The sequence below is a fragment of the Pipra filicauda genome, unplaced genomic scaffold, assembly GCF_003945595.2.
Source record: "Pipra filicauda isolate LSUMZ 115617 unplaced genomic scaffold, ASM394559v2 scaffold12_size5214236_pilon, whole genome shotgun sequence".
In the NCBI taxonomy this organism is placed as follows: Eukaryota; Metazoa; Chordata; class Aves; order Passeriformes; family Pipridae; genus Pipra; species Pipra filicauda.
The window spans coordinates 1,636,090-1,650,603 of NW_024103763.1; the positions used below are offsets into that span (position 1 = coordinate 1,636,090).

Below are 14,514 nucleotides of genomic sequence, written 5' to 3' on the forward strand. Positions count from 1 at the left end.
GTGTGGGAGAACCTAGCTCAAGCCTGACCTCCCCTCAACACACAGCAATACAAAACTGTTGCCAGTGCTGCAAAGTCCACTTTTGGGTTACACCAGCATTTTCTGAGCTTCTCAGCTGAGTCTGGTTTGAACTATCTCCTCTGGGCAGAAAGGTGAGTAAAAGGATGATTCCTCCTAACCAGAGAGAATTATAGGAAATGGCCTCAAGTTGCTCCAGAGGAGATATAGATTGGATATCAGGAAAAATTTCTTCACCAAAGGGGTTGTCAAGCACTGGAACAGGCTGCCTAGGGTTGTGGTGGAATCACTATCCCTGGAGGTATTTAAAAGACATGTAGATGTGCATTTAGGGACAGGGCTTAGTGGTGGACTTGGCAGTGCTGAGTTTATGGTTGGACTTAGTGGTCTGAGAGGTCTTTTCAGTCCTAAATGGTTCTATGACTCTAAGAAATGGTACATGTCTTGCTTCCTTCTGTGGGTGGACCTCCAAAAGATCTGCACAAGCTTAGTGTCAAACATCCACCGCACTTCATGAGTCATTTTGAACTTCAAAATTATTTACGCATGGGAAATGAAACCAGAGCAAAAAGGTAGAAAAATACTGCAAATTTTTGAATAGAAGAACCATGAGGGTATTTCTTTGCAGTACTGTAAGAATCTGTTGTTACCAACCTACTTGAAATCTCTACCACTTTTGTTTGAAACAATGTAATATGGGTTTTTTTTCCTCTGATGCTCACTCATTTTTAATTACCTTTTGCTTCCTAATAAATTTAGAAAACTTAAATTGAAAACAGCTATGACCTGCAGCCCCCACTCAGTATCAAAAATCTGTATGCAATTGCACCTAGTATTTCAGTTTGCATAATTTATTTGTGGCTTGTTATTAAAGCTGCTTGCATAATAAAATTAAATGCAGCTTACATTTAGAAATGTGTCTGTTCACTTGCCTGTAATCAAACTGACAGCTTTTTCTTTAAATAGTCCATCAAGTCTCCAGTTCTCTCTGGTTGCATTTATTTGATTGGAGTTGAGATGTCATAAAACAGAATGGAATATTTTACAAGTTCTGATTACATGCTTTGACTTTTTTAGGACTGCAATTTCTTTCATTCATAAAAAAAGAACCCTTGAATTATTAAAAAAGAAAAGGCAAAACCCCTGATTTTCATTTCACAGTCGATGCTACAGTTACTAAAAACACAATCTGAATTCTAAATGTTTTTTTCTCTGTCAAAACTAGCTAAAAAGGCTAGACATTAAGATCTTAATTGATTAGACTATAGCAACAATTTCACGAATAAGGCATATTTTTTCCAGGCTATATCCTCTGAAGAGAGCTGTATTTAAAGATAAGGTACAATGATTCTTTTACAGAACAGAATTTAGGAACTGAATGATATGTCTGCAGCTGGAAAAGTAGGTGCTTATTTGAAGTAAAAAATATTCCCTAACATTTTTTATTACCCCGGTCTCCCTGCTTGTCCTTCCTAAAATGCCTGTATCCTTGCATTCCAACACTCCTGTCGCAGGAGCCATCCCACCATGTCTCTGTGATGCTGATAAGATCACAGTCTTGCAGGTGTGCACACAACTGTAATTCTTCTTGTTTATCCCCCATGCTTTGCACGTTTCCAGAGACATTTAAGATGGGCCCTTAAAGGGGGCAATGAAGCTGGTGAAGGGTCTAGAGAGCAAGTCATATGAGGAGCAGCTGAGGGAGCTGGGGTTTAGCCTGGAAAAAAAAGGAGTCTCAGGGGAGACCTTATCACTCTCTACAACTACCTCAGAGGAGGTTGTGGCCAGGTAGGGGTCAGCCTCTTCTCTCGGACTACTAGTGAGAGGACAAGAGGAAATCACCTCAAGCTGCAGCAGGGGAAATTCAGATTGGACATCAGGAAGAATGTCTTCCCTGAAAAGGTGGTTAATAATCAGAATGGGCTGCCCAGGGAAGTAGTGGAATCACCATCCGTGAAAATGTTCAAGAAACTTAGTCATAGCACTTAGTGGTATGGTTTTATTAACATGGTGGTGTTTAATCAAAGGCTGGACCCAATGAACTTGGAGCTCTTTTCCAACCTTAGTGATTTTATGCTTCTATGATTCTCAGTGAAGTTGACTTAAGGGCTGGAATGGCTGGAATTCCTTGCTACTGCTCTTCAGGTGCTCCTGCAGTTCTGTAAACCCTGTCCAGGCTCTCATCATTTCTTGCTGGCCCTGGCATCGAACTAGTAGAAGTGGGATGAACCAAGATTCTGTCTCACCTTTAAACTGTAGTTTAAAGCCTCTTCTCCAGCTCAGCAAACCTGTGACTGAAGATGCTCTTTCCCTTCTCTGACAGGGGGGGCCCCATCAGCCCTCTGTAGACCAGGCTTCTCAAAGCAAGTCCCATTATCCAAGTAGCCAAACCCCTGGCTGTGGCATCAGTCCCGTAACCATTTGCTGTTTTGCCAGATTTGACTGTGCCTTTCAAACCCCTTCCATTTGACCTTTGGGAGGACAGATGAAACAGCTGTCTGCGGTCCAGGTGCCCTTACCACCGCTCACAGGGCTCTGTAATCCTTGATACTCTTCAAACATTACATTTCAGATCAATCCTCAGTTTCGGTTTGCAATATTTGGCAGACTGCATGAGCATCAAACACAGCCATATTTTTATTCTTTTCATCTTACCCTTTAATCTTTTCACATATTATACACAGATACTTAATGGTCTTACTGCTACAGGCCTCATGGGATCCTACATTCAAAATACCTCTCTGAAACATATATTCAAAATAACCATTTGAAATACTTATGATTAAATTAACTTTTTGTATATAACCTGATATAACCACAACAAAACTTGGACAAGTTTTTCGATCTTGACTCTTTCTTTGGTGTATCACTATACTGTAGTCTCAAGGGACCCAGTTCCAAGAAGTGTTAGGTACTTTTAAGATATCACTGTTTGAGGATCAAAAATTTGGATTTTAACATTACTGAGATATGACTTCTAATAAAAATAAATAAACTAAGAATCCAATCCAGTGATATACCACACGTATTGGGAATGCATGTCATTCATAAATCTCTCCAAATACACTTCTCTAACTGCATGACATGAACCTTGAAAAAAGATTTAGCAGCAGTTTAGGATATCCTTTCTCCATGAAGAGTTTAAATGGAACATATTATTCATAGGAATGGTAACCCTACTAGTATGTATATTCCTATATTCCACTACTAGTGGAACTGTATATTCCACTACTAGTATGTATATTCCTATATTTATGGGTATATGAACTGAAAAAGCAATATCTTGAAGCAGTCTTCCACAAGGAAGACAGGCACCAGGCAAGGAAATCTAAGACGTATAAATCAGAATTGTATTATTTACTTCAAAATGTCGTTAATTAAATTTGTGTCGTGGGATTGATGCTCCCTTCTGGTGGTTTACTTGTGTATAATTCTCATAAGGTTTAACATGAATAGAAATGACCAAAATAAAAAGAACACTCTGGTTCCTAAAAAAAAAAAAAAAGCTCCATTAATCCCAAGAAATGGAGGTATAACTTTTTTTACCTAACTTCAGCTACCTAAAAGTGAGGCACCTGGGCTAAACCAGGGAGTTGTGCTCACTGCCTAGCCAGGGAGATGGACATCCATAAGGCAGGAACTAGCTTCAGGGTCTTCTTGAGGACAGATCATTCACCTTCTCTCCTAGCAGCTATGCAGACAACCCAAGTAGCTACACAGAGTTCAGGTATGGATTTTACAGGACTACATTTATGCAAGAGAAATCTGACCCAGACATAAAGACTGGTTAATTATTGTAGTATTAATTAACTGTAACTACAGTTTTAGCAGCTCCATAAAAGTGAAAATCTTCTGAATATCTCATTGAGTATAATAATTAAACTCTGCTTTATGGATATAACATTATTAGGAAAGCAATCTGAAATTCAAGCCTGAAGGGATTCTTATCCCCAGTCCAAGTCTGGTAAATTCCAATAATTCTGCATTTTAGTATACTGAAAAAAATTAAAAGAAAATTGCCACAGACTTGCTTTCTGTACACCATGAATGCAGCTCATAAATGAAATGACAACAGATGTCAAAGGAGTTCTAAATTATTATATTCAAATTAATATGATCTATAGACATAAAAATTTAAAATTTAGAAGGTCGAAAAGAATCCTAATCCATAATAGAAAGGAAAAAAAACACCCATTGAAGAATAGAAGAATAGACACTTCTAAATGTATCAACAGTCTTTCAAACATTTTTTGAGAAGAAATCCTGATAATTATATAGTTTTTGAATGTATGGGAAAATGAAATTTTCTGTGAAAATTACTTCATTCACAAGTTTAGTGAATGAAGTACATTTTAGTAGCTCTCCAGCTACTAGATTATGAGATTGTTTAGGTGCTACAAGCAGAATCTAACAGTCTAATTAATTCAGTTCCTGTTTGTGGAAATTAAAAATAATATAAAATTATTTGGTCTAGTTTTTTACATCCATCTTCTGTTTTTTGCTGGATCACTTGCAGCTACTGACAGTAAAATAGATGAGGTTGTAATAAGTCAGTCATTGAAAGAAGGGCAAATTTCTGTATCTTGGTGAAAAAGCTTGTTTAACTCCTTTTAAAGGCTTACAATACTTTCTTGTCAATAGTATGATCTTACAATGCACAGGACTCTGAAAGTATTGGTCTTAGGCACATTGTTAGAGATTTCCATGCCATTTTCAGTTTTATGTGTACAAATATTTCCATAAGAGTGCCTGCCAAGGACCCCGTCATCTATCAATCAAGACTCGAAGGTGAGCTCACCCGTAGGCTTCCTTCCCTTCACACTCTACCTGTCAGCAGGGGCACAGTGGTGCCACCAAGGAAGGAGGCAGGAGAGGAGGGTGGCTGGATACAGGTACAGCCAACGTGCAGAGGCGCCAGCCCAGTACAGAGCTACAGAACAGCTCAGTGCTGCTCACAGTTGTGAAGACCCTTATCCCCTGAGCTTTGCTTTCAGGCCCCCCCAGAGGCAGGCAGGTCAGCAGGTGAAAACACTGGTGACTGGTGGCAGCAATGGTGCTTTACCTGCCTAGATACACACTGTGGTTTTTCCCCAAACATGAATAATGCTCTTGACTCATGGTCATTAGGGCACTATAAAAGGATTTGGTATTTCCCCCTGCTGTATTTGTGCTTTAACTGCAAATAACTGACAGCAGCAATTTTGTTTCCCAGCACAGCCCTAACTTGATATAGAGTCCCTTGGACTAGTATCTCATTGCTACTGCCTGCACATTACAGAAAGAGAAGTCTTTATTGGATGTTTCACTGTGTTTCATGGCAGTTTGGCTTTAGCTGAGCTTTGTATGGTCTTCTTAGGGAGACTGCTGAAAGCAGCTGTCTAAAATCCAGAGCAACTTTGCAGCTACTTTCCAGTGGAGCTGCAGTTTCAATGTTTTATTTGCAAGGGCCTAATATAAGCACAGAATTAAAATGGGACTTCCCCTCCTCACTAAAGCAAGAATAACCCTGGACACGGTCTCTTTGCAACAGGCTTTCCCCAGCCTTAGAAGACAATGTACTTCAAAGCTGCCAGTCAGCTTTTCCCAGTCACAGAGCTACCTGCTGATTCTCAGATTTTCAAGGTGCTCACTCCAAATCTAAAGCAGCCCTTCAGCATGCTCCAATGGCCATGGGCTCCAGTAGACATGATAAAATTATATCCTCTGATTAGTTGTCTTCTGTTTTACAGCCCAGCTCTTCCATCCCATGTGCTCCCTCTCAGTTGCATTTCCAGCATATTGAATAATTGGGCTACTTCCTTTTAGAAGGGGGCTCCCAAAATAGCAGAACTCTCACCAGCAAATGCTGAAAATGTTCAGTGTGCAGGAATGGCTTCGTTGCAACTGTGAGTTGGATACCATTCCTGCTTATCTCTTCTGAGCAACTCCTAGGAAAGGGCTTATCAAACTAAAAGAATAACTGGATTCTACCTGCCTAAGATTACTTTCTACCCTACTCTCCTAAGGAATATACATTTCAATGGTGGTTTTTGAATGTACTTTTGATTTGTTGGTCAACCAAGACTGCACCTGTTTCAAGCAGAGGGGTGGTATTTGAGGAACACAGGAACGAGTGATTTGTTTGCTTCTGATGTTGGTGCTGACTGTTGGTATGTTACTGAGGTCTGTGAGTCTCCCAAAATATGTGAGTTCACTTTTGCTTCATGAGCAAAGTCTTCCATGCCTTCCAGCCTGTAGCACAACCAGGCTTTTTGCTGCTGAGGCACACCCCATACAGCTGTGTCCTAGCAGTAAGTAGCCTTGTTCAGGAGCACGTGGGCCTAGGACTGTCTCTTTCCATCAGATTCAACTACTATTTGATCAAACAAAAGTTGCTCACCACAGCTTGTGGTGCACATCTTGGTGATGCAGAGCATTCTCTGGGAAATACTCTTAGCCTGGGGAGGGTTTGAGATCAAGGTACTTTGTTTTCTCAGTTAGTGCTCCAACTTCTACATTAGTGTGTAAAATGTAGGATAACTTTTGGAATGAAAGTGGCCCTGGTTGCTGTATTTGTACTGGGCTCAAGCTATCACATGCTTACCTTGAGCTTACCTCTCAAGGACGGCAAATAGAGCCTACCTACTCCTTTGCTTCAGTTCCTGGTGGCCAAAGTAGCAGCAGTTTTATAGAAACTATCAGAAAACTGGAAGAGATGAGGCTAGAAATACCTCCAGGATACATTTCCTGTAGCACTGTTCAGGATAGCTTTTGTTTTTGTAACTGATGAGGAGAAATTTCCCTGGATGTTGTCCGTATGATGCATACCTCCTTTAGAGGATATGAGATGAAAATGTCAGGCCAGAAATATTTTGAAAGATGTCAATCAAATGCACACCTTCCTCAGTTCTGTCAAAGCATTCAAGAAATACTTTATCTTGAATGCTTCATGGCATGATGAGCTACAGGAGGCAAAAACTGGAAGTATTATTATTCCTGGGTCCATTTATCGTAAGTAAGACAAATTTACATGTTCTCAGGGTACCCAGCCTGAGCAGTGTGCAAGACACCATTTAAATAGATCTCTACTAGTTTCCAAAAAATTGAAACTGCTATCCCTGAGATGAAAGGTCTTATTTATAAACACAGCTTCCCACATTAAAAATGAATATGCCAGGCCAATATGTCATCTTAAATTAAGCAGCAGTAATGCTCAGACGTGGCCAATCCATCTAATTTGAAACCAAAGAAGAATTATTTCAATTTCCAAGCTCATTTAGATTGTATCTAAACTAGAAATGTTTATTTTTCAAAGGTTATGAAGCACATTACACTAATACTGCCAGACTCATTACTTGGATGAAGGACTAAAACTTTCAGTCATCATGCAAAGGCCCATTTCTTTTTGGCATTTTAGCAGTTTTCTGGGTTTGAATTCAAAGCAGTGATCACATTTGCATTTTTCTCAGCAGCAGATAGTAGGGGAAGTTATCCCACATCATTATTGAGTGGTTTTATTACCTTTTATATGCAGGAGACTGATCTGGTTTAAAATTCATCTGGTGATCATCAGACTGGGATGGACCTGTTTTATATTTTAGTAGCAGTAGTACTAACTGCAATAGTATTATGAGAGTGAAAAGCATCCTGTGTTTAACTGAGAGCACAAACCCTTGCACGTTATCTCCGTGTTGGCAAGACATAGAGACATCATGCCGTTACCACAGCCTCTGTCAGAGTTTAAGTTGAAGGAAATTCAGCACAGAAGGAATTTCTGTTTGACTCCCCCAGACACACATTTTTTTGTCTGATGTTCAGGTATCTCCAATGCTTTCGTTTCTGTTTCATTCTCTGTCCCCAGAAAAGATCTGTTTGTGGTACATCTACCTCCCAGTCTCTGGGAAACACTGACAAGGGGAATCATTTTGGCACCCAGCAAGCACCACCTCATTTGTTATCATGCTGCCGTGCTGCCCCCACAGCTCCTCCTGCCTCACCCTTTCTGACCCTCAGCTCTATAGACATTTGTAAAGAAGGGGATTTGTCTTCACAGCTCTAGTAATTCACTTTATTTTTGAGGTTTCTTTTTGAGATCGGGCTATCTGTTCTACGTAGGAAGGAAGGGCTTAAGGAGAAAGGCAGATATGTATGATTTGACAAAATACTTCCTTTAGCTTTTTCAGTTTGTTTGACTGATGGTTCCTGCTCTTTCTGTCACTTATGATTTACCATCATTAAATGCTCCGATCCATGCTTAAAAACATATTTAAATTAATGGCACTTCCACACAGATCTCCTTCCTCTTTAGACATTGCATCTGTCTGCACTACATCAAGGCAGAAAAGAAAAGCTTCCCAAGGTACCCTGTGAGGAAAGTGTACAACTGCAAACGCAGACAGAGGAAAGGATTAATTCAAGCCTGAAAGGTCTCTGTAATCTGGGAAGGTGCCCTGGGAAGGTGTTCAACACAGATAAGGATAGGAGACCCAGGGAGACAAAGACTGAGGTTATTTTTTTTTAAGGATCTGTAGAAAAGATGCCAGATGAAACAGTAAGTAGGGATTCAACTGGACAATGCAGTATCTGTTAGAGAGGTGTTAAAGGGGAACCCTGTCCCTAAGAGCAGGGAAGCTGGAGAGGAGCTGAGGAGGAATGGAGGCAGTCACAGCAATGCCCACAAATAGTGGGGAGGTGCTGAGACCATGAGAAAAGTCCAGGTCTCTGCTCTACCAGCAGGCAGTGGAACAAGCATTAATTACATCAAAGCTTCAAAAGTCTTGTTGTTTTTCACACCCACACACCCCCCACCCCCCCCGCCACCACCCCTCCCACCCCACCACTTTCACTTGGATCCACCGATGGACAGGATTTTTTCAAAGACAGGAATGAAAAACTAATTTGAAAGTCCAGATTCTGTCTCAAAAACACTTCCAAAAAAATGAAGACTTTGAAAAGGTAGACTAATGAGCTAAAAACCTTGCTGTTTCTACCCAGATAGAAGTAAAACTGTCTGGAAACTTCCTTCTCATGCTATTTTTGCATTTTTCTTGGAAGCCCTTAGGGTCTCAAACTGTACCTCTGTGTAAGAGAAAATGAAAAATGTATCTGAATATATCTGTCATGAAAACAAGAGGCATGCAGGAAAAAAAAGTGCCTCTGGCTAACAGAATCTGGAAAAATTGGGGAGGAAGGCTGCAGGGAGTTCTTTGAAAGGATTGGAACTGGTGTTCTATGGAGCCCTGGGAGAGTGAGCACTATATATCTCTGGAAGGAAACAAAGAGAATTGCATATGTCATGAATAGACTTAAATATACTGTTCAGAGATTTGTACCTCCATTTTAAGGTTTTTAACAGACCACAAAAAAAAAAAAAATTAAAAAGAGAGCAGGACAAAAAAAAAATTAAAATCCGTAACTGCACAGGACTTTGTTTCAACATAAACTTTAAGTCTTTTCCAGTATTGCTCCTAAACTCCACACAAAGGTGTATGTCCCTATGTTTTTTGCCTATGTTTTAACTCCTAACATAAAAAGAAGGTCCAGTAACTTACAAAGGGATTTTGTTCCAGTTCGGAATAAGATTTAGACCTCAGCAGCTTCAGGTTCTCTCCAGTACAGGTCTTCTCCCTGCTACAGCAAAACTTTTAGGGTGAGATCTAAAATAACTGTTGTCACATCAAGTGTGACTTAGAGGCAACACACCTTAATCCAATAACATGATCCAAGAAAACCCTACTCACTCTTTAAGGCATTTAAGAGAGGGCAGTCTCCTAATTTTCCATAGCAAGCTCACTTAACTGTAATTTTACTATTGCATATGCTGACAAACATCACCATCTTAGGTGCACTGAACACAAAGCCCACCTACCTATTTGGCAGATGCCACCACCACAGCCTCCTGAAGAGCCTTACTTACTTGGCATACTCAGATAACACCTAAACAGCACTGGTAGCCTTCCGTTCACTCAGAGGAAGAAGAAGGAGAGGAGGCAGAGGCAGTGGATATACTTTTTTGTGTGATAGGTTTGCTGCAAGTGCATTGTCTTAGAAAGCAGGTGTTAAAAAAAAATCTTATTTATCCTGGCTCTGAAAAGAATTGAAACCTACGCTTGCGGTATCTAATTTGCTACTGCTACAGAAATGCTCTGATGGTGAAAAGAAAGGACCACTCCTTCCTCCTAAGGTGAAAAAGTTAAGGATGGAAGCTATGCTGCAGAGGATCAAGAAAACAGAGCAGGTCTGTTCTTACATGATTAGGAACTGCGTGAAAGAGACAATTTCTTGCGTTCAGTCCCAGCTGAGCAGAGTCAGGAGTATCTCCAGCCTGTGGTGCAGTGGTGGTCCTGAGCCTGTCTGCACATGTTAGCTTGAGATGGTTCTGAAGACAATGCCCACGTTTGAAAGTCGGTCTCAAAATTTCCAGCAGTACCCTCCTCTCAGTTTTCTCTTTGGACTGGTTTAAGTATCTCCTCGCTTGGTAAGCTGGGTCTTGTAGTTGTCATGAGAAGCTTCTTAACTCTGAGCACTTAGCAGGTAGGAAGCACAAACTTATATAGGCTGGCACAGCATCACCCACTCCCGGTCTGTAGTACAGTAAGTTTAAGGCTTTGCAAGTGTCTGAGTATCACAATGCTGAGGCCCTTTTTGCAGCTACTTCAAATCTCTATTAAACAGCCATTAAGTCTTCATGGATACATACTGAGCATAAACCTCCATGCTTTTATTGCCTCAAGTTCTCCAAAAGTGTTTTTGTGAAACACAGTATGACTGAGAGTTGTATTTGCCTAGTGGTTTAACAACAATAAATCAAAGATAATCAGGATATCTCACACTGCTATAATTTGCTTAGTGATACATCCCGTTATTGTTTGCTCAGCTTCCATATGAGTTTCATTTCAAATTGACATTTGGCCTTTTGTCTTTTTATGGCAAAGCAACCAGAATAATATTTAATTACAAATTTTCTGTTTAATCTATAATTTTAAAAATAGACCAGAGTTGAGTTCTGCAGTACTTTTCAAATAAAATTATGGTTTCACAAAAATCATGTTAGATTGAAGAAAACATTCATATCATCATCTCAGTGTTTCCTCAGTGACATAATTAGGTTCCATAAAACTTCTATGATTCATTATTTGTGGCAAGAGAGGAGAAAGATCCCCTCCCATTACATATCTGATAGATTAATGCTGTTTGCATTCCTCTTTCTCTCTCCAAAGGAAGTATTAGCAGCTTTCTTTTGTAGGGGGTAGGGGGAAAAAATATTTGTAAAATGGGTGAGGAAATGATTCTACATTTGCAATAATTGTGTCCTTAGATTTATCACTTCCTCCATCAAATTTCCTATAAAAAACCACAAAAGCTCTCAGATGCAGACAGTAGTTTTTTCACATTTACTGTTTCTAGGGTCCCATTTTAATGCTTTTTGGAAACCTATTGCTCCATTGGTAATGGATTTTCTCACTCTGCCAAGTCATCTGACAGCAGGTTGATAGCCAGTGTTAAGCTAACATACATATGTGCTAGACAGGTGCTTGCATGTGATTGAATTAGCATTATGTGCATTCAAACTCTATTTTTCACACCTTGAAAGTAGACAATGAGGAAACAATCACCAATTACAGAACCTGAGATATGAAAGGTTACAATGGATTCTCAGTCCAAAGATCTTCCTGAGCTGACAGAGTATTTTGCTTGTCTAGATTGATAAATATGGAAATTCAGCTGCCTGATTTCAGGTGACTCAATAGCTGCCTGTGTCTTCCACGCTTTACAGTCTCAACTGCATTTCTCACTAGGTGCTAGCTATTCAGATAATTTGGGGGCATGAGAAAACATATTGTCAATGTCACAATATGTTGCTGAAAATCTTAAAGATTTTCAGAAAAATGTTCCTTTGGCAATTTCCCACAGCAACCGAAGCCCCTTAAAATCACAGGTTTCATGTTTTCTACAGTCCTGGTGATCCTCATCCAGAGCTTTTCCTCACCCTTTCTTTCCTGTTTGCTTCTACCACAGCCCACTTTTGGAAAATATTTTTCTGGCCATGAAAAAAAGTCTTTTTCTAGAAAATTCCTAGGTTTTGCTCTCTCAAAAAGCACTATACTTGGTTGCCTGAGGCACTCAGGCCAACAAACAAAACGCTTTATTAAAAAATTGGTGTGGGAGGGGACATGATTTGGAACATCAGGGTCTGCGCTGTCAGAGCCACTCTTGTGCTATACCAAAGGTCCTTCTCTCCCTTCAGCTTCGCCACTGTACACATCCAAGATCTACTGTTTTAAAGACGTTTCTGTGGAAGCTTTAAGAGTCTTGTAATTTTCTCACTGACAATTTTTGGTCAACTGCACCAATTATTCACCAATTATTATGAATTCATCAGAGAGGCTTGAAAAACAGTTGTATGTTTTGTGCTTCATTGTTTATTTAAATTTGTCGTGCCTTTTCTCCCACAACTTTCTTTTCTGTCACTTGCTAGTGTGTAAAGCTGTTTCCATCACTCAGTAACATATTTATCTATTGCAGCGATAAAAGGACATTCTACCATCCTTTCAAACTGTCATCTGCTTAAAAGAAATGTCAACAGTGCCAAAATACATGATGCTCATCACATTGACACTTCAGAGATACAATTAAATTGCTAGATTAAGACCCATGTGGGTCAATTTTTTCATGCATTACAGCTAAATAAAGTTGAATGTTGCAAATGGAAAATGCCTCTTACTAAGCACTTAACATAATCTCTTTCTATTACCTCAGACACCTAGAGAGAACACACATCTTGCATTATCTCACTGAAGTACTCTCTAAAGGTCCAGGAAAATGTCAGATTAAAGGGCCACTGTATGGATTTTCCTACCAGTGCACAGAGATAATTCTCAGCACAGCTGTGGTGTGGAGACCTGTGGAAGGATGGAGGTGGATTTCAGAAGTCAGGAGAGTCACCTCAAAGTGCTGTTCTGTACCCAAACCAGACCTCCTCAGCCCAAATGGTCTTTCAGTGAGTGATTCACATAAAGCCCCAGAGAAGGCTGGTGAGATAAATAAGATTTTGCTCACCTCTGTAGGTCTATTCGAGTATCTCAACTAAGTTTTTGTTGCAGCTCTGTCACTTTTAGTATCCTAGTTATTTGATATTGAACACATCTGGTTTACAGACAGGGTCCTTTTCCAGGTTAGATGAATGTTGGCAAGTTGAAATGATGACTATATGATTCCCTTTCTACATCCTGTGTGCAATCGTTTTTACATGGGCCCCCTTCACATGGGCCTCCTTCCCAAATATAGTTTATTTACAGTCAAAGCAAGTCATACAGTAGTCCATGGATCTTGCAATTGCATGGCCAGTGTCTACTGGCGTGAATAGAGCTCTCCAAGAAGAGCCCATCCACATTCTTCCCTCAGGTCTTTGGACATTCCAGCAGCCCCAGGATTCTTCCTGTCCCCTCACCGCAACATGGTGACATTGGATTCCTGTCCAGGACCTTCCCAATTGGAGCATGACTCTGCCACCCAGCAGCAATGAGGACCCTCTGGTGGAGGGTGAAGAGAAAGGAGACTGCTCCCTGTAAGTCAGGGAGTAAAGCAGTCGACCACTCCCAGAGGAAGGATGACATAGTTTCAGTCCAACATATTGCCAGTTTATAAGTCCATTCCTGCAAAATCCATTTCTTTATCCAGTCTTTTGCAGCCTATGGTACCTGTGGACACCCCGTCGCAACACAACATCATACATAATGTAGAGGGCAGACAAAAGCCAGGCAGGCCACCCCCCAAAGACCTGCCAGACTCTACTTAACATCACCTGTGGGCACAGGGCAACAATCCTTAGAGTCAATTGCCAAATTCTTTTTTCACCTAGAAGAGAACTATTGAGTGGTTGGTGAAGCCAGTCCATAGGGTCCATAGGGGTGGAGGAAGTAACCATAACACAACACTGGGGCAGAGGCTAAGTTGGTTACCCAAAAGGGCATCCAGTGGAATCATGAGGAGGTGTAGCTCTTGCAACAAGCTCAGCTTGTTATTACAGCCTTATTTTAAGAAAGTCATAGTTACTGCTGCCAATTGACATACAGATTTCAGATTTCCAGTCTACACACAGATTTCTATATATGACAATGCAAGTGGAAGGATGAAAAAGGGAGTGGGATCCTGCTGTACTAAAAGCAGTAAACAGTTACAGTAGCTGCAAGAAATGGTGACTCAAAGCCAGCAAGAGGAAAGACAAGGGAGCTGCCAAACATCAGCTGAAACTATTGTAGAATTAACCTGTGTCTTCTGAGGAAACTTTAAAATAATGTGCCTCATATTCAAAAATCTACCTTTACAGAAAAAAAAGGGGGGGGGGAGGGAAAAGGAACTAAGAATACAGGGTTCCTCTAAGAGAAAGTGACTGACTCAAATCTTATAGAGAGAACTGAGATCCCATTACTGGAATAGAGATTACCTTTTTTTTTTCCCCTTTTCATTTTGTATCTCAAAATTTTTTTTTTTTTTTGTTCTAATTAAAGGTGCTGC

At 40.3% G+C, this 14,514-nt stretch overlaps 1 long non-coding RNA gene across 2 annotated transcripts in view; it reads left to right on the forward strand.

The window, feature by feature from the left end:
* The window catches only part of LOC113993181, a 265,193-nt gene that overhangs the window by 231,101 nt on the left and 19,578 nt on the right, over nt 1-14,514 (forward strand). The window lies entirely within an intron of this gene.